The sequence below is a fragment of the Mustelus asterias genome, unplaced genomic scaffold, assembly GCF_964213995.1.
Source record: "Mustelus asterias unplaced genomic scaffold, sMusAst1.hap1.1 HAP1_SCAFFOLD_35, whole genome shotgun sequence".
Classification (NCBI taxonomy): domain Eukaryota; kingdom Metazoa; phylum Chordata; class Chondrichthyes; order Carcharhiniformes; family Triakidae; genus Mustelus; species Mustelus asterias.
Genome location: NW_027590117.1, coordinates 842,008 through 864,797, shown reverse-complemented (window position 1 = coordinate 864,797; position 22,790 = coordinate 842,008). Strand labels below are relative to the sequence as shown.

General features: G+C 44.8%; 2 protein-coding genes and 2 non-coding genes across 4 annotated transcripts in view; 3 read left to right on the top strand and 1 right to left on the bottom strand.

Moving 5' to 3' along the window:
- The window catches only part of LOC144482316 (uncharacterized), a 233,002-nt gene that overhangs the window by 27,633 nt on the left and 182,579 nt on the right, over positions 1–22,790 (top strand). The gene's annotated exons all lie outside the window — the stretch shown is intronic.
- Positions 1–22,790, bottom strand: part of LOC144482317 (uncharacterized) — a 474,174-nt gene that overhangs the window by 324,736 nt on the left and 126,648 nt on the right. The window lies entirely within an intron of this gene.
- On the top strand, positions 6,522–6,612 carry trnar-ucg (transfer RNA arginine (anticodon UCG)). The gene is given in 2 exon segments: positions 6,522–6,558; positions 6,577–6,612. It is a non-coding gene; the product is annotated as a tRNA-Arg (tRNA).
- Positions 12,461–12,542, top strand: trnas-gcu (transfer RNA serine (anticodon GCU)). The gene has a single exon. It is a non-coding gene; the product is annotated as a tRNA-Ser (tRNA).

Sequence of the window (22,790 nt, the reverse complement as noted above, 5' to 3'; positions counted from 1 at the left end):
ATTAATAAACTTTACTTTAACTTTACTTTCCTTTACTTTTACTTGATCTGTCACTCGTCTGCCCAGAGGACAGCAATGGAAGCGTTCACTCAGCATCTACACATTGTTCTGAGCTCTCGGGTCTCTCGCCTAATTCACTCGGCCTCTCAACATAGAACAACCTCCTCATTCCGGGGGGCAATCTAGTGAACCTTCTCTGTACCGCCTCCAATGCAAGCTTATCTTTTCTCAAATGTGGATACCATAGCTGTACACAACATTGCAGATGTGGTCTCCATAAAATCCTGTACAATTGTACCAAGTCTTCATCTACTCCAATCCACTTGCAATAAAAACAAACATGCCATTTGTAATTGCTTTAATGAATAATCTGGATTGTGCTCCGAATTCTCTGCAACATTTTAAATCCGTCACATTTCAACGTCTCTTCAGCTCTGAAGAAGAATCATACAGACTCGAAGCATTAACTCTGTTTCTCTCTCCATAGATGCTGCCATATCTGCTAAGGTTTCTAGCATTTTCTGTTGTTATTTCAAATTTCGTCTCTCTGCCATCCTCACCTTTTAGACATACATTTGTTTATTTTTAACTTTCCCGTCAGACTTCGGCCACCAACTCTCCTGTCATTTAAACATTGCTGCACTTCTCCTTGTTTAGAAACGACAAGAGAACAGCTCACAATCGATTCAGTGATGAGTGATGAATGCGAAATTATGTGAGGAGTTGTGACAGAAAATGAACATCTCCGCCTTTTCCCTGCAACCCTGCACATTCTTCCTTTTTCAGATAACAGTCTAATTAATTTAGAACGTTTCAATTGAATCTATATCCACCACACTCTCCAGCAATGCATTCAACACTTTACACAATCACTGTGTGAAAAATGTTTTCCTCGCGTTCCTATTCCTTCCTTTGGTAATGATGCTAAACCTGTTCTCTCTCATTCTTCATCATTCCAGAGTGGGAACAGTTTGTCCCTATCCACTCTGTCCAGATGCCTCATAACATTTAATGCCTGTAAGTGGAACCCCTGATGGGATGGTAAGATTTTTAAACCAGTCGACATTAACGTTTTGATAAAACTAGCAGCATTCAGTTAAGTGACTTCTAAATGCGTTTATGAGCTAACAAGAAACAATATGAGATGCAGTAATTGATTCAAACGAGTAATTATGATTGTAGAACACATATGCTGATATTTTGAATGGATTATTATTAACTTTAAAGAAGTTACCAGTTGGCAGTAAACCAATACAGATGAGACTTTGTCAAAGGGTCATCTGGACTTGAATCATCAACTCATTTTACTCCTTTCAGATGCTGCCAGACCGGCAGATATTTTCCAGCATTTTCTCTTTTGATTTCAGATGATCGCATCTGTAGCAATTTGCTTTTATTTTAGAGTTGCACTGTTGCACCTCATTTAGAGTTGTAGGACTGAGAAACCTCACTAATGAAATGGATTAGATACTTTGGAACTATTTTCCTTTTACTTTTCATTGTCTCTCTATAATCTTCCTACCAGAATGAATAAGTTCACAATTCTAATCTTTCAATTTCATCTGCAACTTATCCACTCATTCCGTCAACTTGTCCATGTCCTTTTTGAAGTTTCACACTATCCTCCTCACAGTTCACAATGCTTCCAACTTTAACATTATCCCAAAATTCTGAAATTGTGTCCTGTGCACCATTACGTCTGTCACTAATAGATCCTGGTGATGTTCACAGTATCTACACCTTTTGTGCATACCAAACTGGTTTGAGGCTGAAAACAGAAAAGAGGAGCCAAAGCAGATACCTGCCTGCATATTCCATGCAAATGTTGCAGAATTGCAGTCAAGTGGTTCTGTTATTATTGTTAAGAGGAAGTAGCAGAGAATGTTTTCGATCCATCGACCTCTGAGCTATGGGCCCAGCATGCTTCAGCTGCGCCACTCTGCTACGGCAAGCCCAGCTTCGCCTACCCCCTCCCGCCTCCACCCCTCCTTCCACACCGCCTCCACCCCCTCTCCCTCCTCTCTCCTCCCGTCCCCGCATCTCCCCCCTTCCCCCATCCCCTCTTACCCCGTCCCCCTCCCTACTGCCCTCTCCCTCTCTCCCCTCTCCCCCTCTCCCCCTCCCCCCTCGTCCCCTCCGCCCCTCTCCCCCCTCCACCCTCGTCCCCTCCGCCCTCCTCCCCCTCTCCTCCCGTCCCTCTCCCCCCTCACCCCTTCCCCTCCCCCTCCAGCCTCCCCCTCCCCTCCCTGCTCCCCCTCCCCGCTCCCCGCTCCCCCTCCCGGTCCCCCTCCCCCCTCCCACTCCCCCGAGCCCCCTCCCCCCTCCCCCTCCCCTACGCCTTCCCGTTCCCCCTCCCTCTCCCCCTTCCCCAACCTCCCCTCCCCCATCCCCCTCCCCATCCCCCGTCCCCCATCCCCCTCCCTCTCCCCCTCCCCCTCGCCTAACCCTCCGCCTCCCCCTCCTCTCACCCTCCCCCCTCCTCCCTCCCCCCTCTACCCCTCCCCCCCACCCCCGCTGTTCAAAGATGTTCACTGTTGTTGTGCAAAGTGTTTCACTGTTTTTCCTGCTGTACTCTATGATATAGAGGTTTACAACATGGAAACAGCCCCATCGGCCCAACCTGTCCATGCCGCCCAGTTATTTTTTACCACCGAGCTATTCCCAATCGCCCGTGTTTGCCCCATACCCTCCAGACCCATCTTACCCATGTAACGGTCTCAATGGTTGTTGAGAGATGATTTCTGCTGTTGTGTAAGATGCTCCGCTGTTGTGTTTCCGGCTGTGTAAATGTTTTTTTCTATTCTGTTAATATGGCCCCTGCTCTGCAAATGTGTTCTACGTTGTGTGAGAAGATTCTCCGTGAAGATGTTTCTGTCAGTAAATTGTTGCATATTGTGTGAAGATGTTCCCCGTTCATATGCTTTCTTGCATATAAAATTGATTCACTGCAGATCGAGGTTTTTTGGGGGAAAGAGAAGCCGATGTAAATACGACTGCCACTGTCCTTCGAGATGGTAGAGGTGGTGGGTTTGTGTGTGTAGTCGAAGAAGAGTAGATGAAGAAACATTGATTCCATTGCCAGAGGAGAGAAGGTTGGTTTTTAATGTGCTGAGTGTTGAGGACCTGGGATGCACTGCCTGGGAGGGTGGCAGAGGCAGCATCAAATCAGAGCTGTCAAGGGGGAATGGGATCAGCACCTGAAGTGAAAGGATATCCAGGTTTATGAGACAAGGACTTGGAAAGGGATGAGATGAGATGCTCTTTTACAGACCAGCATACAGACAAAGGGCCGAATGGTCTCCCTCGCTTTGTTGTATCCATTCTAAGATTCTAGATGTATGAGTGTTGGACTCATTCTGTATCTTTCTGTCTCTAATGCGACATATGTCTGTGATATTAATTTCTAAATCAATCTGAGAGACTTTGCAAATCTGTACACATTCTATCTGGAAGATACCTAATTGAAACTGGGCCTTTTGCTCTAGTTAGTGCATGATTCCACACGATCCTCTACTCAAAATCTTCAACGTAACATCATCTGCTTATCTCTGAAATTCATTCTCCATCGTCTCATTTCCGAGATTTTCCTTTAGTACGTCTGTGCTCGTCGACTCAAATGCTCCAGGTAATAGCAAATTCGAAGTTATAGAACAAAGAACATAGAAAATTACACCACAGGAATAGGCCCTTCAGCCCTCCAAGCCTGAACCGACCATGCTGCCCGACTGAACTAAAACCCCCTACCCTTCCGGGGACCATATCCCTCTATTTCCATCCTATTCATGTATTTGTCAAGACGCCCCTTGAAAGTCACTACCATATCCGCTTCCACTACCTCTCTCGGCAAAGAGTTCCAGGCACCCACTACTCGCTGTGTAAAAAATCTGGCTCGTGCATCTCCTTTAAACCTTGCCCCTCGCATCTTAAACCTGTGCCCCATAGTAATTGACTGTTCCAAACTCGGAAAAAGCTTCCATCCATGCCTCTCATAATCTTGGAGACATCTATCAGGTCGCCCCTCAACCTCCGTCATTCCAGTGAGAACAAACAAAGTTTCTCCAACCTCTCCTCATAGCTAATGCCCTCCATACAAGGCAACATCCTAGAAAATCTTTTCTGTACCCTCTCCAAAGCCTCCACATCCTTCTGGTGGTATGGCGACCAGAATTGAACACTATATTCCATGTGCGGCCTAACTAAGGTTCCATAAAGCTGCAAAATGACTTGCCAATTTTTAAACTCATTGCCCTGGCCGATGAAGGTAAGCATGCCGTATGCCTTCTTGACTACCTTCTCCACCTGCATTGCCACTTTCAGTGACCTGTGTACCTGTACACCCAGATCCCTTTGTCTATCAACACTTGTAAGGGTTCTGCCATTTACTGTATATTTCCTATCTGTATTAGACCTTCCAAAATGCATGACCTCACATTTGTCCGGATTAAACTCCATCTGCCGTCTCTCCTCCCAAATCTCCAACTGACCTCTATATCCTGCTGTATCCTCTGATGGTCCTCATTGCTATCTGCAAATCCACCAACCTTTGTGTCGTCCGCAAACTTAGTAATCAAACCAGTTACATTTTCCTCCAAATCGTTTATATATATTACAAACAACAGAGATCCCAACACTGAACCCTGAGGAACGCCACTTGTCACAGCTCTCCATTCGGAAACGCACCCTTCCACTGCTACCCTCTGTCTTCTTTGACCAACAACATGTCGGTCTGCAGCGAAAGTTGATGTGCATTTTCTCCACGCTACTGCAGTTCTTTATTGCGGCCAGTGGATGTCAGCACACTCTGGTAGACTGAAGTTTAGACATTAGAGAGGGACACAACAGACAAGGATCGTTCACATTATATTGAACCTGGGACGGAGAACTTCGAAATACTAAATCTGTTGGCCATATCATTTTGAAATCTACCAGTACGCTGCTTTCCTCTGTAATTAAATTAAATCACTTAAATTATGATAAATCAGCAAGGCGATGCTTTTTAAGCGAATGTATTAGTGCCGGCTGGCATTTTATTTTGAACCAAGTGGCATTTTGAATCACTGCTGTTTCGGATAGTAAGAATTGAATATCCAACCCGCAGTCTGCATTGCATCTTTTGCTTGTACAGTGATCATTAAACGTTTAGCACTCCCACTTTCTTATGTACCTTCACCCTACAACGTCTCCCTGCCCCGTCTCACAAGGCAGTCAACGTCGCACCTTTACTTTGTCTTTTACCCATGGGAGGCTTATCGTGACCAGTCCCCATGTGTTTCACTTTGCTCAGTTATATTGCCCAGATTGCATACAGTTCCAACTTTTCTATTCTCCATTAATAATAAATGAATGAAGTGAACCATCCCTTGATTAAACACTGTCAGCCTTTAGCGGGTGATTTTCATGAAGTGATGTGTGTGATTCCCGCTTTTATGCTTCTGTACAAATTCAGTCATAGGAAAATTATCCAAATATATCTTCAATTCTCCTTCTCACTCACAAAGAACTGAATAGGTGATAGATACAGTTTCAATAGTAGCTTTAAAAGATAGAGAATGGATTTACAAATTTAAAATCCAAGGGCGAAAGCAATGCCTGGAGTGGTTTTCAGGCTGTGGCGACCAGAATAACAATGCACATCCTCAAATTTGGATTATTCAAAATCATGGAATGGATCATCCATTGAGGATGGAAGGTAACTTTAAACTGTGCAGATGTGCTGTGCTTCAGGAGCTTGTTTTCCAAAAATCTCCATTAATCAAAAATGTTGCCTCATCCGCTGAGCATTTCCAGCATTTTCTGTTTTTGTTTCCGATTTCCAGCTTCCAGCTTTGCGTTGTGTTCTGTGCAGATGGTTTAGTGGAACAGGGAACCGGTTCTGATTAGCCCTGTGACAGATAGAGTAGAATGTGTCTCCTGGCTATCAACACTGCGAGATTTGCCTCCAAGCTGTACAGGAGAATGAGGAAGAGAGAGAGGGAGAACAAAGAACAAAGAACAATACAGCACAGGAACAGGCCCTTCGGCCCTCCAAGCCCGCGCCGCTCCCCGGTCCAGGATTGAATCCTGAATCCAGGATCCCCGCCCAATTTTCCAGCCTATCTACATATTAATATCCTATCCACCGTGCTGTCCCTCACAGCTACGATGCTTTGTTCATCACAACCTATTAACTCACCCCCACCGCCCCATTCCAGACCATGTGATCTCCAGGGAGAGGCGAAAACCCAGAGTGAAAACCCCAGAGCCAATATGGGGAAAACAAATCTGGGAAATTCCTCTCCGACCCCCTGAGGCGATCGAAACGCGTCCAGGAGGATCATTCTGTGATAGACACATTTCCTGTATAAAGGTGTGAATTTCCACAGCTGTTTCAAAAGACATAAGATGTTCCAACACGAGTTGCAATCAACGAAGTTCCTCTTAACAGTTCTTGACGTTTTAACTATGAGATTGTTGAACTGATGAATAGTTTCTACATTGTCAAAAATCCATAGATGGACAACTAAAGTAAGCTTCCAGTGCGCGGCTCTGTGGCGCAATGGATAGCGCATTGGACTTCGAAGTAAAGGCGAGTTAGCCATTCAAAGGTTGTGGGTTCGAGTCCCACCAGAGTCGCATTTTTGATCAGATTCGTGGCCACCAGTTTGCTGCTTCACTGATGTGATTCAGCTTCGGCACCGACAATTCCTGCTCTGCCATCTCTCCATGCTGTTTCTGTTGACTCGGCTCCCAGGGAAACCACTGACTCGAGAATAAATCGCAAACCCCGGGGGCTTTCTTAAAGTTTGACACGACGTTCGCTGGTTGGGTTAGAAATAGTAACATATTTTTCAATTAGACATTTCACTTCTTCTGGGAGATAAAAAAGATTAAAGAACACACACACGCAACAACAGCAATTGACAAATAGCGACAATCAATAAATCAATATCAGTGCCCTGCAACCTGGTGGTGTTATTCTGGTGTGTCTGCTGCGCTTGTCCTTCCAGGCTGTCGTAGTCGTGGATTTGGAAGCGGCTGGTAAAGGAGCCTTGCTGAGTTGCTGCAGTGCATCGTGTAGATGGTGCGCTCTGCTGTAGTGGAGGGAGTGAATTTTTAATGCTTGGGAAGCGAATGAAGTGGGATGCTTTTTCCTGGATGATGCGAAACTTCTGTAGTACTGTTCAAGCTGCATTCACCCAGGCACGTTATCTCAGGAAACCAAGTGCTCCTGTTTACTCCCACAGTCCAATGATGGGCAAGTTGGGTGGATTGGCCATGCTCGATTGCCCCTTGGTCCCGAAGGTGTTTGTATAGGTCGATTAGCGGGGTGGATGCGTGGCGCCGCGGGGATAGGTCCTGTGTGCTCTCTGTTGGAGAGTCGATACAGACTCGATGGGCAGAATGGTCTCCTTCAGCACTGTTGGGATTGTATGATTGTGAGGCCATTCGACTGTGTTAGAAATTCCCTGAGAAAAAAAATGGAAAGCTGTATTTGTGGAATTTACAGCATTGGCTTTATTGCAGGTTATTTTTTTTCTGCAAGATGAAGAAAATACCTGACCGAGTAAATAAATAGGAGACATATTTGTGGGGAGTCTTGAAACATGTTTTTGTTTCATCTTTGTAGATCATCCACTGTAAAGGTAAATACAATATCGACTAGCAAGGATAGGACATTGCGACTTGCACACTTGCACTGATCACTTGTAAGGACTCAAGGTTCTCGCTGGGATTTGAAACCGGGATCTCCTGTTTACTCGGCTTGTGCAATGTCCTGTTTGCTCAAGTCAACAAAGACCCAAACCTCACCCTACGTGTTCCTTGCACGAAGGTACTAAGATTGACAGGTCTGAGCATCGGGAACTATGCAATTGGAAGGTTTCATCCTGGCGACAGGAATATCTCCCCACAGCTGCTTTCGGAGCTGCTGCATATTTCCAGTTTCTGATTTTGTGCCTTCATTATAGGAGTTCATTACTGACAATCCAAAAGTTGTCTCTTGGACGCAGCACCAGATAGAGCTTTTCTGTGATCTTCACACAGACAAGTTCACTATTCACTTTCCTACACAAGTGCTTTAAAATCGGTTGTTTTCACACTGAGCACCCTGCGGCATTGCCTTCAAACCTCACCCCACCCTCCACCCGCACACCAGATTCTCAGTGGTACAAGTGTATCTGAGGAATTCACAAAGATAAGAGATCACGGTGTTTATGAGGGAATATAAAGGATTGATCCATACTCACAAACAGATTGATTATGTACGAATCTCTCTCTCTCTCTCTCTCACACACACACACACACACACACGGCAGATGGTGAAATTTGACATCAGGAAAAACATCTGGATTTAAAAGTCCAATGACCACGAATCGATTGTCATAAAATAACACAGCTGGTGCACTAAAGTCCTTTAAGGAATGATTTGTTACCTGGTCTGGACCTACATGTGGCCCCCGACCCGCAGCAATGTGGTTGACTCTAAGCTGCCCTCTGAGGTCACCTATCAAGCTGCTCAGTTCAAGGACAATTTAGGATGGACAATAATTGCGGGCCCAGCCAGCGACACCCACATCCCAGGAATCAATAAAGAAAATTAATCAGTGATTCAAAATGAGGGGATACAGAAAATCAGTTGCAGTACCAAAAATTGACAGATAAAGAATTAATTTATAAACTATTTTACAGTTCCGGAAGCCTACAGTCAGAACAAGTCACTTCTCCACGCACAGTTCAGCTGATAGAATCAGAAAGATCCCAATCCTCATTGAGCAGCAGATAATGCAAAGCACAGTCTGAATACAGACAGGCGCACCAGAGAAAGCATTCCTTCTGGTTGCATCACAGCTTGCTGTGGCTCCTGCTCTGTCCAAGACCGCAAAAAAACTACAAAGTGTCGTGAAATCACGCAAACCAGCCTCCCATATATTGACACTTCCCGCTGTCTTGGAAAAGCAGCCAGTTTAATCATGGAGGGACGCACCCTGTTCATGCTCTCTTCCACCGGCTTCCGTCGAGAACAAGAGACAAAAGTCTGAGGACTGCCACTAACTAACTGAAGAACGAACAGGACTGAACAAGGAATATTCCACAAACTCCACAAACAGGCAGTCTTGCGTGGCCGTAGCCTAACGGGTAAAGCGATTAATTTCGCTAGTGTCCATGCTGCGATCCAACCATGGCAGGTTCCAGCCCAGTCTCTTTATACAGAAATCTGGTGGAAATTCCTGAAAACCGAGCTTTCGCCCATTAACTGAAATCCACCGTTAGTTCCAAACAGCTCTCTCAGAATTACTTTCCTTGTAACTTTGTTCATTTAATTCTCACTTATCTTAGTATTTTTAGATCGGAAATATTCCACGATTTATGTTTGATCTGGATGAATTGTCAATGTTCCAAACTGGAACAAAGTGCCTTGTATATATCGGCTGATTGAAATTGTGTGACAGGAATACTAACCTCCTCAAGAAGAGGTTTAATGCTGAGCTGAATGTTTTTGTTTGCAGGGATGAAAGGTGATGTCACTGCCCTGGTAATCCAGAGGCCAGGATTAATCTTTGGGGACACGGAGTAAATCCCACCATGGCAGCTGGTGAAATTCACTGATTTAGCACATCGGCACATGGATAGAAAACAGAAACAGGAGTCGGCCATTCGGCCCAAACAAACCTGGAATTGAAAGCAAGCCTCAGAAATGGCGGCTTTGAAACTTCCGTCGATTGTTTTCCCACAGAAAACATCTTCACAGAACAACAGAGAACATTTCACACAAAGGGAAAACTTCTGCTCAAGACGGATCATATTTGCAAACCGGGAACACATTTACAGAACAGGGAAGAATTTGTCAGAACCACAGTGAAGATCTGTCAACGACAGAGTCACAGTTCCAAACAGAGAGATCAGTTACACAGCAGATAGGACAGTTACACAACAGGAAATACATTTCAAAACAAGGCCTATCTTTGTGCAACCGAAAATCCTTTTTCATACATAATCAGTTTTTCCATCTCAGTATCTTGGTCGAATATTTTCTGTCTCTCATTGTGTGTGTGTCCTAATAGTTTTTTACTGCTTTTCTATGTGTCTTTCTCTGTCTGTTACATTCGGGATGATGTTATGTGTTATTATTCAGCCAGGGTGAGCTTCCCAACACGCAGGCCTTGTTTGAAATAAAAAGAGAGCGTGAATAGTTTCCTGGCTCGCGGGCCGCTGTAACAAGCAGGGAGGTATCAGCTTTCGCAGCAGAGTGGCGCAGCGGAAGCGTGCTGGGTCCGTAACCCAGAAGTCGCTGGATCAAAACCATCTTCTGCTATCACATACTCAGTCCATGAAGTAGGAATGTTCTGTTGCTGCCCAAAGGCAAATCAGGGTTTTCTCTGTCGTTCATTTGCTTCACCTTCCTGATTGTCATTAACGAGGAGCACAGCGTATTTGTCTCAGTTGTCTGGACAGTTTATTCAGCCAGCAGCGCGGGAATTGTCCCGTATTGGTTGAGATTGTTCATGAAGGCCCCGCCTTCTCAGCCTTGCTCCTCGCTTGAGGTGTGAATCCTCTGGTTAAATCATCAAAGTAGCTGTGATGGCCGAGTGGTTAAGGCGTTGGATTCGAAGTCCAATTGCGTTTCCCTACGCAGGTTCGAACTCTACTCGCAGTGATTATGGTTGGAAATGTTTGCTTCAGGCAGGTACAAAGTCGCCAACTTTTTCTATTCAGTATGTGGATCTCCATCATGCTTTCAGCTGCATGGCTCTGGGCCGGGTGTCGGAAGCTGAGCTTGGAAAGGACACCTGGGTGTCCTCGGGCTGGCATGGACGTGATAGGCTGAATGGGTTCCTTCTCACCCGGTGCGGAAAGGGGAGTGTCGGGATGGCGACCTCCTCGTGAACCTGCTCCTGGGCCTGGCGAAACGCGCCATTTACCGGTCCAGGCAGCGAGCGATCGAGGGGGCCGTCCATCCTGACTGTCTGCCCCTCTACCGCGGCTACGTTCACGGCCGGGTGTCCCTAGAGAGGGAGCATGTGGTGTCCAAGGGCGTGGTTGACGCCTCCCGCGCCCGTTGGGCACCGCAGGGGTTGGGGTGCGTTATTGACCCTGACAATCACATTTTAATTTGATGTTTTTAAGTTTCCTTTGTACTTTGATTTCTGTTCGGGCTGTTCCCCCTCCTTTTGGGGAGCTGCCCCTTTTTACTTTGTCCTGACTTAATCTGAGTTTGTTTATTTGGTTTGACCTAAAAAGAGGGCAAACCGGGCACACAGTTACACAACAGGGAAGAATTTGTCAGAACCACAGTGAAGATCTGTCAACGACAGAGTCATATTCCAAACAGAGAGAACAGTTACACAGCAGAAAGCACAGTTACACAACAGGACATACATTTCAAAACAGGGCCTATCTTTGTGCAACAGAAAATCCCTTTTCATACATAATCAGTTTTTCCATCTCAGTATCTTGGTCGAATATGTTCTGTCCCTCATTGTGTGTGTGTCCTAATAGTTTTTTACTGCTTTTCTATGTGTCTTTCTCTGTCTGTTAAATTCGGGATGATTTGGTTTGAAATAAAAAGAGATAGTGAATAGTTTCCTGGCTCGCGGGCAGCAGTAACAAGCAGGGAGATGCTTGCTTTAAGAGCAGAGTGGCGCAGCGGAAGCGTGCTGGGCCCATAACCCAAAGGTCGCTAGATCAAAACCATCCTCTGCTATCACGTACTCACTCCATCAAGTAGAAATGTTCTGCTGCTGCCCAAAGACAAATCCGGGTTTTCTTTGCAGTTCATTTGCTTCATCTTCTTGATTTTCATTAACGAGTCGTACAGCGTATTTGTCTCAGTTGGCTCGACAGTTTCTTCAGCCAGCAGCGCGGGATCAATTCCCGTATCGGTTGAGATTGTTCATGAAGGCCTTCTCAGCCTTGCTCCTCGCCTGAGGTGTGAATCCTCTGGTTAAATCACCAAAGGTCAGCTCTCCCCATTGATACCTCCCAGAAACGACTGTGGACCTTGCTTTAATTTTACAAACAATGGACGAATCATTTCTCTGACACATTGTTCAAATATAAAAGTGTGCAAAAAAGTAAACTGAGCATGCGAACCGGAAGCATCCCTAAAATTTCATTTCTATCACAGTTGTATCATTTCAGGAACAATCAGAAACAACCAAAATCCAAAGACCAACGCAGAACAGTTCCGTGATTCGAGCAGGCAGCCCTCTTCTCTGATGTCAGACGCTCTACCGTTACGCCAAAAACTCACAGCACGTATGACTTTTAAATCAGAGTCATGTTCGGTGAATTCAAAACCAGACAAGGACAAGGGAGTTGAACTGTTCTCTCTTTACTTTCTCTGAATTTACATCAAATGGAAAAGTAACAGCGAATCAAGATTAACGAGAAAGCAAAAAGGCAACATTTTCCTGTGGGAGAAATGTGTTCTTTGTTACGGATGTTAAAACACAAGAGGTAGTTTGGGGAGCCACCATTGCATGACGAGGTGGCCGAGTGGTTAAGGCGATGGACTGCTAATCCATTGTGCTCTGCACGCGTGGGTTCGAATCCCATCCTCGTCGGTGGTGCATTTGTTATGTCTACTTATTGGCGGTGAACTGATGATTCGTTCCGTATTTTGAGGTTCACCAAGATGAAGTTTGGGGACACAGGCTTGATGGGTGAATCGTCCAGAACAATTCCACATTCCCATTTTTCTAATCCGATGAGAAACTCGATTCTAATCAGGGCACCAGTTTTGGACAGGGGTTTGCCACCAGATTAACATGTGCTTTCAGAAGATCCAAAGCAGACGCCAGCTTCATTTGCGGCCCGAATGGCTGATTTTGTCTGTCCAGAATAGGCAGCTCAGCCATGAAAATTAGCGCCGTCTTAGCGGGATTGGCCATGCTAAATAGTCCCTCAGTGTCAGGGGGATTAGCACGGTAAATATGTGGGCTTACGAAGTTACAGGCTGGCTGGGATTGTTGTCGGTGCAGGCCCGAGGGACCAAATGTTTTCCTTCTGCGCTGTAGACATTCTCATGAAGTTCCAGGCGGCAGTTTCACTTCTCTGAGAGCACTGATACACCAGTTCCTGATTTCTTCAAACTTTACCTAAAAAGCCGACTTCGATGAGATTCTGACCCACAACTTTTGAATGTCCCACCAGACAACATTCTCTCTTCCACATTCTTCCATCGGGAAAAAGATACATCAGTCTGGGGTCACCTACCAATCGACTCAAGAACAGCTTCTGCCCTACTGCCATCAGACCTCTGAATGGACCTCCCTTGCATTACGTTGAACTTTCTCGACACCTTAGCTATGATTGTAACACTACATTCTGCAGCCTCTTCTTTCCTTCTCTATGAACGGTATGCTTTGTCTCTATAGTGCACAAGAAAAAATACTTTTTCACTGTATACTAATACATGTGACAATAACAAATCAAATCAAATTAAATAAAACAATGACGAGAAGTCCTACATGCCATTCTTTATGCCATAGATCCGCAGCTGCAGCGCTCATACTGCAACAAAGAGTGTTCAGAGTAGAAAGTGCATCTTGCTGAAATAATCGGCCAATTCCAGTTCAACATTTAAGCAAACGAGCAAATAAACACGACACGTCGCGCTGGGGAAAGGGCATCGTGGGGGGAAAAAGACAAGAATCAAAGTGCATCAGACGTGACTGCCGTCAAACTGAACAGAACCAGACATCCATTATGCAAATACTCCCAGTGCCCTTTCTCCAAATAAGTGTTTGTATAGTTTTATTTGTTGCTCTTGCACTGACAGGTAACAGTAAATCACAACCACAACAACCAGTAACAGCCAGTTAAATGATCATCACAGACTCGGTGATAATGGAGTTCCTGACAGTGACAGACAGTTTCTGACCACCCTCCGATTGGGCCTGGAGGAAACCAGATTCACTGTCAGAGCTGAACTTTCTGCAAATTAACAGATACAGTGAAAAAAAACCCCACATAAACGTAACATCGCAGCTGGAGGAGGCCATTCGGCCCTTCGAGCCTGCTCCGCCTTTCATTATGATCATGGCTGATCATCTAACTCAATCGTCTGGTCCCACATTGTACCCACATATCCTTTGCTCCAGTTTGCCTCAAGTGCTATATCTCACTGCTTTGAAAACATTCAGTGTTTTGACCTCAGAAATATCCATCTGTGTCCAAGGTAAAATTTAGTTTGAAGTTGCTGTCAGTGGAAACTTGGTTTAAATCAAAGAGCAGGCCTCAAAGCTAAGCAATGAGTTCTCAGTCCGAAACAGTAGTAAACAGGTGGCAGCCGTCCTGAAAAATGAGACAAGCCAAGTTTAGTTTATAAACTGTGCAATGGGCACACCTGGAGCCTGATGAAATCAGCAACTAAGGTAGTTCTGGAATTATAACTAATGAAAATAAGGGCTGTTTAGGCAAATTGAGTGATGATGGTATAGTGGTGAGTCTCGCTGCTTTTCCGAAAGAGTTGACCCGGGTTCGATTCACGACCATCGAATTGGTAATTTATTTAGAACCTTATCCGCGGTATCTTGTATTTTAAACCGAGTGGACAGAAACAGGGCAAACGCAACATTTGACAGTCATGAAATAAAATGGAGATTTCTCTTTTTCAGTTTTTATTCGGATGTAATTCGTTTCTAACGAAAAATTATTGAAATAGAAAAACCAGTCTCTGATCTAATAAACGAGTTCTCAGTCAGAGACAAAGATACAAAGGACAGGAACAAATTTTACCTCACACACTGTGCTCTGCACAATCCTGGTGTCTAAGGAAGTTAATATGAACGTTACTGAGGTGGAATCCAATAGGGTTTCCCCACGCAGGTTCGAACCTTGCTCACAGCGATTATGATTGGAAGTGTTTACGTCGGCTGCTTCACAGAGCCGCAAATCCCAGTGAATGTTTGGTATGAAGGTTTTGGATCTCCATCATGCTTTCAGCTGCATGTTTCCGGGCCGGGTGCAGCTGGGTGAACTTGGAAATAACACCTTAGTATCCCCGGACTGGCATGGACAAGCTAGGCCGAATGGGTTCCTTGTGTGGCTGTTACCTTTCTTTGGTCCTTTCTATGGTTCCATGAGGAAAATAGCATGAACAGAATTTTTTTTAAATCAGCATCAGGGGCACAAGGGCATGTCAGAGGAAGATTCTTATGCAATGACACACAGAGCATGAGAAATACATTTCATCAGAACATAGTGAATGAATGAGAATTTCAAAATGCTGCATCGATGATATGACATCGTGTTCATTCAAACACATTGCAACAAGCTGGTCATTACTGGGCGTTCTGTGTTCCTGATTATAACAGTTTGGGAATGGAAGGAGTAGGTTCACATCTGCACATTGTCAGGCCAATCTGTGTCTCAGATTGAGAGCTCCCATGACAGGCTTTCCTCTCCTCTCGCTCTGCGCTGTGGATTCTCCGGGATTAGTTGGAGTTTCCCTGTTCAGTAACTGTTAAAGTCTCTGAGGACGGTAATGCTCAGTGTCTGCTCCCGAGATTCAGGGGGCTGTCTCCAATCAGAGCTGTGCCGAGGTTAACCCAGAACTGGTTGAAATGTTGATGTTGTTCACAAGCTGAATTCTATTTGATCTGATGAAGATGCAGATTGTGTGCACTCGGTTACTAAGCAACAATATCCCGCCTTTATATTGAGTTAATGAGAGGGGTTCGAGTGATAGACAGAGACAGAGTGACTTCGAGCAGTGAGACACCGACGGCTAGACAATGTATCAGTGACTGAAATCCTTGTAAATTCCGGCTTTATACAGAAAGATTCTCTTGGAGAAACAGAAATTGCAGTCTCAGCTCTCACTGATATTGTCGCAGAGAGACATGATTAATTCCACACTCAGGAACAGTGCTGCATTTTGACAGAAGAGATGGGGAGATTTTAGGAAGTGTGTCAGGGTCCTTGGGAGGGTGTAAATGTGATTTACTCCACTGGACACAGCGATGAGGGATTTTAGCTGCAAGGTTTGGTTGGAGAATCCAGAGTTCCTCTCGTTGAAGCAAACTCAATTGAGTGCGGCTCTAAGAGATGTGTAAAAGTGTATAACATATTGAGCTAAGATGTGGAGATGCCGGCGTTAGTATTGCGTACTGAGGCTAATGTAGCAATGTCGTCATTGCGGGGGATGCTGGTGTAGAGCGCCATTGTCCATTGTGACAAGGAGTATTCCTCACTCCCTTTATGTTTTTCTAAAGAACCTTTTGTTGATGTTTTGTTTGCACTTCAGTCCCACGCTCCTGATCTACGGACACCCGGTGCGGAGAGGGGAGGGTCGGGATTGCGACCTCCTCGTGAACCTTCTCCTGGGCCTGGCGAAACGCGCCATTTACCGGTCCAGGCAGCGAGCGATCGAGGGGGCCGTCCATTCTGACTGTCTTCCCCTCTACCGCGGCTACGTTCGCGGCCAGGTGTCCCTGGAGAGGGAGCATGCTTGTCCACGGGCGAGGTTGACGCTTTCCGTGCCCGCTGGGCACCGCAGGGGTTGGGGTGCATTATTGACCCTAATAATCACATTTTAATTTGATGTTTTTAAGTTTCCTTTGTACTTTGATTTCTGTTCGGGCTGTTCCCCTTCCTTTTTGGGAGCTGCCCGTTTTACTTTGTCCTGATTTAATCTGAGTTTGTTTACTTGGTTTGGTTTGACCTAAAAAGAGGACAAGGAGTATTCCTGGTTCAACTCCTCCATGGGTGTTGAGTTTCTGTAACAAATTCGTGGTGTCGTTTCAGAAGCCGGGGGCCCCTTTTCGTTGGGTTTCAGGATGCCCTCGACTTAGCCAGAGAGGATCTCACACAGAATCCTATTGCCTAATATTGAACTAAAGTACTCAGACGGAAATTGTTGCAGTAACAGCAAGCAGAAAGATTTGGGAACAGTGAAGATTTAAAATGTATGGAAGGCATAGGGGCATCGCACTTCAGAAGGAAGCATTCGGTCGATTGAGTCTGTACCGGCTCTCTGACAGAGCATCCCACTCTATCCCCAGGTAAATACCCCGATATTCCCCCTAACCCAAACATCCTGGGACATTATACGGCAATTTAGCATGGCCAATTCACCAATGCTGCACATCTTTGAGGAAACCCATGGGGTCACTGGAAGAATGTGCAAACTCCACACAGACAGTGAATCACGGACAGATTTGAAAGCGGGTCACTGGCTCTGTGAGGCAACAGTGAAAGTGGTTGTGGATAAGATAAGTTTATTTATTTGTCACAATCGGCTTACATTCACACTGCAATGAAATGACTGTGAAGATCTCCTCGTCGCCACATTCCGGCGACTGTTCGGGTACACTGAGGGGGAATTTACCGATTCACCGAACCTGCACATCTTTGGAGTGTTGGAGGAAACTGGAGCACCCAGAGGAAACCCACGCAGACACGAGGTGAAGGTGCAAACTCCACACAGACAGTGACCCAAGCCAGGAATCGAACCTGAGGCTCCGGCGCTGTGAGGGAGCAGTGCTAACCACTGTGCCGTCCCAAATAAATTAAAACAATGCGATAGCCGGGAGTCGAACTCGGGTCAACTGCTTGGGAAGCAGCTGTGTCACCACTACAGCAACATCACTCGGCCAGAAGAGCCGAGTAATGGATCAATCAAGTTCTCTACGAGGATGGTGGAAGCAGAGACGATCAATGATTTCACAGAAATAGTTTATCGATATTTGCTGCGGTGTGTCTGATCTCCAGGACACCCGGCAGTAAGTCACCATGCATATTTGGACAGCAGCGTCCTCCTTGTGACATGTACCACCAAGAAGGACGAGAGAGTCAGCAAAGTGGAAACGGCACCACGTTAAAGACATAGTTAATCATTATTTGGACAGAAATCAACATTCCTTCTTAATGGTTTAAAACATGGAATTTTGTTCCCAAAATCACGATAAATTGATAAAGTGAGGTTTCCATCCTTTCCGGTTGTATTAGATACATGTTGTTCCATCTGTTTCTTTCTGTGTCTCCGATTGTTTGTGTTTGCCTGTTGGCACCTGTTCCAATTTAACATGTTCAACTTACCGCTTATTCTGTCCATATCACCCTACATAAGGTAAAAATTACAGCATTTGAGTGATTTTGCCCTGCCTCAAACATTCATTTCTGAATGTTTCGCTGCTGTCAGAATATTAATTCATTATTTCTTGATACCTATTACTGAATTTAGCGTTAATATTTCTCTTCTGGTTTCAAAGCATCGTTGAGGGCAGGAGACACTAAATGACAAAGGAGTTGATGGTATGAGGCTAAGGTAAATGCACTAGTACTGAGACTATAAATGTGCATAATATTCCAAGAAATGTACAAAATTGGGACAGAGATTCCACACTCAACGAAATGCAACAGTTTCAAAGAAGAATCATATAATCCCTGCATTGCAGAAGGAGGCCGTTTCGCCCATCAAGCCTGCACAGAAAACAACCCACCGAGTTCCTATCCTCGTAACCCCATGTATTTACCTTGCTTGTCCCCCTGACACTAAGGGACAATTATAACATGGCCAATCAACCGAAGGCACCCATCCTTGGAGTGTGGGGGGAAACAGGAGCACTCAAAGGAAAGCCACGAGGACACAGGGAGAACATGTGAACGGTACACAGTCACTCTAGGATGGAATTGAACCCGGGTCGCTGACGCTCTGAGGCAATACTGCTAAACATTGTGCTACCCACCTGCCTTAAATTTGATTTTATTTGATTTTTGGTTTGATTTATTATTGTTACCTGTATTAGTATATTGTGAAAAATATTGTTTCTTGTATGCTATACAGACAACGTATACCAATCATAGAATATGAAATGAGAATGGAGTATTCCAGTCATGGCCAGGATGTAGAAAAAGATCAGTTTAATATAAGGTAGGTCGATTCAAGAGTTTGATGGCAGCAAGAAAGAAGCTGTTCTTGAGTCAGTTGATACGTGATCACAGACTTTTGCATCTTTTTCCCAACAGAATGTGGAAGACAGTATGTCAGGAGTTTGTGAGTTCCTTGATTATGATGGCTGCTTTTCTGAGGCAGCGGGATGTGTAGACAGAGTCAATGGATGGAAGGCTGGTGTGTGTGATGGACTGGGCTTCGTTCATGACCCTTTGTAGTTGCTTCCAATCTTGGTCAGAGCAGGAGCCTGTGATGCAACAGGAAATAATGCTTTCTATGGTGCATCTGTAAAAGTTGCTGAGCGTCGTAGTGGACATGCAGAATTTCCTTAGCCTGCTGAGAATATAGAAGTGTTGGGGGGCTTTGTTATAGCGTTGGCCTGGACGGACCAGGACAGGTTGTTGTTGATCTGCACACCTAAAAATTTGAACCTCTCGACCAAAAGAAAATGGCAGATTGATAACGGCAGAAAAAAAGGGACAAAATAGAAGGTCTGTGATTGTGTAGAGTACAAGAGAGATGAAATGCAGGAACTGGTGGTGCAAAACTACCAAGAATAGGAAAAGAACGAGTGAAGATGTCAAAGTAATGCGTTGAGGAATTGTGCACTGAGGTTCATTGGAACACGAGAGAAGACGAAGGACAGAGAGATCAGAGTGAAAACAAGTGAAGAATTAAAAAGATAGTGGACCAGAATTCTGATCAGAAGTGGAGCCACAATTTTGGACTGAATGGAGGAATCCCACAGCGTTATTCCACAATCTTTGTTTGGTCTCCACAATCCAGAGCAGAGCATGAGGTAAACAGCAAATACGATTAATTTGGGAGACGAAACTGGCCTTTCATCTGGAAGTAATGTACAAGGCGTTTTACTATGAGCAGATTGGATCGGATGGGGGGGGGGCGCGGGGGGGGGGGGGGGGAGGGGGGCGTGGGGGGGGGTGGAATTGCCTTAACTGATAGGAAATGGGTGAAGCTGTAAAGAGGAAAATCTCCACTCAGAAAATTGAAAGAACTGCAGAGGGGTGTGGAATTCTAGTGGTGGCAACAATCTAGAGTTGGCAGAAATGACAAAGGATGATGCATTAAATGAGAAGAATATTGGGGAAGAAGGTAAAGTGAAGTTTGTTTATTTATTAGTGTCACAAGTAGGCAGACATTAACACTGCAATGAAGCTATGGTGAAAGTCCCCCAGTCGCTTCAATCCAGCACGAGTTTGAGTACACTGAGGGAGAGGTTAGCATGGCCAATGCACCTAACCAGCACATCTTTCGGACTGTTGGAGGAAACTGGAGCACCCAGAAGGAATTCACGCAGCCATGGGGAGAACGGAGTAACTTCAAACAGACAGAGACACAAGTCAGCCATCGAACCCAGGTTCCTGGCGCTGTCAGGCAGCAATGCTAATCATTGCACCACTGTGTCACCGTAAGGGCAAGGGGAAAACATCCATAGTTTTAGAGGGGAAGGGATGGGAATGAAAAACAGGAAGTGGGACAGAAAAACTTGAAATCCCTGTCAAACTCAGTGGGAGCAGATCATCTGGTGAGGAAACAGGAAAATGGATTACAATTGCTGGTGTGATAAGTTCCATATTCTCTCCTCACTGTTCAGATCCCGAAACTCAAATTACACATGTAAGATTGATTTCTATATTTCTTTTTTCCAACATGTTATTTTGCTTATAAAGCTCACTGTCATATTGGGCAGAGTATTTATGTATTATTTATTATTTGATTTATTATTGACATAAGAATTAACACAGTGAAAAGTATTGTTTCTTATGCGCTATAGAGACACAACATACCGTTCATAGAGAAGGAAACGAGAGAGTGCAGAATGTAGTGTTACAGTCATAGCTGGGGTGTAGAGAAAGATCAACTTAATGCAAGGCAAGTCCATTCAAAAGTCTGATGTCAGCAGGGAAGAAGCTGTTCTTGAGTTGGTTGGTGCGTGACCTCAGGCTTTTGTGTCTTTTTCCCGATGGAAGAAGATGGAAGGGTCCAGGGTGCGTGCGGTCCTTAATTATGCTGGCTGCTTTGCCGAGGCAGCGGGAAGTGTAGACAGAGCCAATGGATGGGAGGCTGGTTTGCTTGATGGATTGGGCTACATTTATGACCTTTTGTAGTTCCTTGCGGTCTTGGGCAGAGCAGGAGCCATACCAAGCTGAGATACAACCAGAAATAATACTTTCTTTGGTGCATCTGTAAAAGTTGGTGAGAGTCGTAGCTGACATGCCAAATTTCCTTAGTCTTCTGAGAAAGTAGAGGCATTGGTGGGCTTTCTTAACTATAGTGTCGGCATGGGGGGAACCAGGCCAGGTTGTTGGTGATCTGGACACCTAAATACTTGAAGCTCTCGACCCTTTCTACTTCGTCGACGTTGATGTAGACAGGCGCATGTTCTTCTTTACGCTTCCTGAAGTAGATGACAATCTCTCATTTTGTTGACATTGAGGAAGAAATTGTTGTTGCCGCACCAGTTCACCAGATTCTCTCTCTCATCATTGTTTGAGATCCGACCCACTACGGTGGTGTCGTCAGCAAACTTGAAAATAGAATTGGAGGGGAATTTGGCCACACAGTCATAGGTGTATAAGGAGTATAGTCGGGGGCTGAGAACACAACCTTGTGGGGCAGCGGTGCTGAGGATGATCGTGGCGAAGGTGTTGTTGTCTATCCTTTCTTATTGTGGTCTGTAATTTCGGAAGTTCAGGATCCAGTCGCAGAGGCAGTGACTGCTTCGTGAAACACCTCTGTTCAGTTCATAAACATCACTCAGATTTCACAGTCTCCTGTCATTTCAATTTTCTACCTTGCTTTATACTGCTCTTTCCATTCAGCCTCCTGCAATGTTCCAATGAAGCTTAATGTAATTTCCAGGAACAGAAACTCATCTCTCAAGGAAACATTTTACAGCCTTCCAGACTCAGCACCGAGTCAAACAATTTCAGACATTAAACACAGCTCCATTTTGCTTCCATTTTTCTTTGCAGGTTTTGGTTTTTACCCTCATGTTTATTCTTGTTTTTGTTTTCACTTCCTTTTCAACACAAACTTGGTTTCTTTACCTCCCGTTTAGACTTACCCCACCAACTTTTTTGTCAGTTAAACATTGCTGTACTTCACCGTGTTTAGAAACAACAAGAGAACAGTTCATAGTCGATTCAGTGATGAGTGACGAATGAGAATTTATTAATGTTCTGACAGAAAATTAACATCTCCACCTTCTCCCTGTAACCCTGCACATTTGTCTTTTTCATGTCACAGCCTAATTCTTTTTAAAATGCTTCATTTGAACTTACCCTCATCACTCTCTCCGGCAGTGCATTCCACACATTAAGCATTCACTGTGTGAGAAAGGTTCTGTTTGTATTTCTATTCCATCCTTTGCTAATGGTGTTCCATCTGCTTTCTCATCCTTGATCATTCCAAGAGTAGTTACAGTTTGTCCCTATCCACTCTATCCAGACGATTCGTGACATTTAATACCTCTATTAAATCTCCTTCAATTTTCACTTCTCCAAGGAGAACAATTCCAAAGTCTTTGATCCATTTCATTAGTGAAGTTTCTCAGTCTCACAAACAATCTCATGAACCTTTTATGCACTCTCTCCAATGCCTTCGCATTCTTCCTAAAGTGTGGCTTCCAGAACAGGCTACAATACTGCAGCTGGATGTTTTAGTGTCTTACACCATTTGAACACAACCTCCTTGCTCTTGTAGTCTATGACCCTGTTAATAAAGGGTAGAATTAAATATGCCTTATTAAACGTATCGTAACCTGTCCTGACCTGTTCAGTGACATATGCACATGCACAACCAGCTCCGTCTGCTCCTGCACCTCATTTATAGTTGTACCCTTTATTTTGTATCTCTATAATCTTCCCACCAGAATGAATCTCTTCACAAT